The sequence below is a fragment of the Sitophilus oryzae genome, unplaced genomic scaffold (assembly GCF_002938485.1).
Source record: "Sitophilus oryzae breed Bouriz unplaced genomic scaffold, Soryzae_2.0 scaffold_860_pilon_pilon, whole genome shotgun sequence".
NCBI classification, from domain to species: domain Eukaryota; kingdom Metazoa; phylum Arthropoda; class Insecta; order Coleoptera; family Curculionidae; genus Sitophilus; species Sitophilus oryzae.
In genome coordinates this window covers 2391787-2394211 of record NW_022147484.1, presented here as the reverse complement: position 1 = coordinate 2394211, position 2425 = coordinate 2391787, and positions in this window count along the sequence as shown.

Genomic DNA, 2425 nt, shown 5'->3' with positions numbered 1-2425 from the left:
TATAGACTCCCTTGATATAGGTTGAGCTTGTTTAGGTAGCACTTGATAGCCATATGTCATGTCGAGAGACCTGTTGTAATCTGGCTATATTCCTGCTAAGCATTAACAGTACCTATGTGGTTTTAGAATTAGGTCCTTGGATGAAGGCCTAGCTTTTCCTGTGCCCCCGTATGTTTCTCCAGTGGACATTCTGCTTTTTCCTGATCCAGAATTTTAGTGCACTACAGGCCATACATTTTGGTATTCCCCGTAGGTACTGGCTATGGAGCACGATAGGATGCCGATGATCCTTGCCTAGTTCATCGGCTTTTTCGTTGTTTTGGATACCGCTGTAGTCCGACACCCAGAATAATTTATTTTGTTCTTTTGTACCAGAGCTCTCAGTTTACTCAGGCATTCCCAGACGAGTCTCGGTGATGCCTTTGGGCTCATAGCTCCTTAAGTGCCGCCTGACTGTCTGAGCATGTGTTGATGAGCCTACGTGAGTAATCTCTTAACCCAGTAATGCCTATGATATGATATTTCATACCCAATACATCAAATCTCTGCGAGTCGTGACACGTCCAGCCGTTTGTGAAAATTAATGATTTAGTTTGTCTTATACGTCGATTGTGAGTATATCTAAGTGTTAGTGTCAGTGAATTTTCCAAATATCCGAAAGGGTACGCAGAGTCTTTGTAAATAGTAATACGAAAATAAAATTCCGCGGAAATGCGCTGTTGCCATTTTTTTGAATACGGTTTAGAAGTAACGAAATGAGATATACAGGGTGGTCCGAACTGTATTCCCAAAAATTCGGCAGCATATTCTGCAGATAAAAATAAGAAAAAAAGTTCCTATAAATCTATTTCCTAAAATGCTTAGTTTCAGAGATACTGGGTGTATAGAAGTTAAATTTTTATTTCGTTTTTTTTTCAAATTATTTCTTAAGTAACGTCAATAATTGGATGAAATTTAATGTCTAGGAGTTTTTTGACATGAGAAATTTGATTTTGTTGTCAATTTGACTCCTATTGGTAGAGGGCGCCACCTACATGTGTTTTAACTGATTTGAAGCGTAATAACTTTTTGTCCGTACCTATACAAAACTACCAAGGGAAAAAATATGCATCTCTGTAACTTTTTACGTAAAAAATATCTCTTTGTAAAAATCGCTACGAGCAACCGTTCTCAAGATATTTAGAATGGAAATAGTCAATACATGACATTATTGACGAAAATAAACACGTTGAGTAGATAGTTATTTCACTGAAATAATAAATTTGGGAAATTTTTATTTTTTTAAACTAATCATAGATTTTTCTGCAAAAAAATGACGATAAAACAGTTTCTGTTGAATTTTTGACACAAATACTTTCAAATTTATGCTATCGGTCTAATAACTATTTAGTCAACATGTTTAATTTATGTCAATGATGACAGGTTTTGATAATTTCGATTCCAAATATCTCGAAACCCACTCGTAGCGATTTTTACCAAGAGACATTTTTTACGTAAAAAATGTCGTAAATGTATATTTTTTTACTCAGTAGTTTTATACAGGTACGGACGAAAAGTTATTACCCTTCAAACTAGTTAAAAATTATGTAGGTGGTGCCCTCTAGTAGTAGGAGCCATATTAACATCAAAATCAAATTTCTCATGTCAAAAAACTCCTAGACACCAATTTTCATCCAAATATTGACGTTACTGCAGAAATTATTTGGAAAAAAACAAAATAAAAATGAAACTTCTGCACCCTATATCTCCGAAACTAAGCATTTTAGGACATACATTTATACGAACTTTTATACTTATTTTTATCTGCAGAATATGCTGCCGAAGTTTCCGGAATACAGTTCGGACCACTCTGTATAAAAAAATAATATTATTTTATATTGTAGACTTATTTTTAAGCACCGATACAAAAATGAAAATCCGCGTGAATGCCTTGTTTCACCACTACGCAGTGATCTTCTTCCCGACCTTTGACACAGTAATCAATTAATAATATCTATTCATATCAACTTAATATCGCTATGGTCAATAAATGCGAAAATTTAAAAAAAAAATGTCAGTACAGCATAAAAACGACAACTAAACCAAACCAAACCCTAAAAAACAACCAAATCAAACCAAACCAACTAAACCCACTACAACCAAATCAAACCAACTAAAACCAAACCGAAAGTATGCAAAAAAGTTGAGAATACTATGGAAAACTTCCAAATATTGAAGATTTTCCATTACACCGCCCTTATGATAAATTTCCGCGGAAATAGTTATATAGAAAAGTTATAGCAAATTATTAATCAAACAAAAATATGTAGTTTTTATCTTCTTATCACATTTCGGCACTTCTAAACCCGGAAAAATCAATGAAAATTATTGTGATAAAAATATATTTTCGAATAAAAATTAGTTTACATCGTTATATTAAATGTTT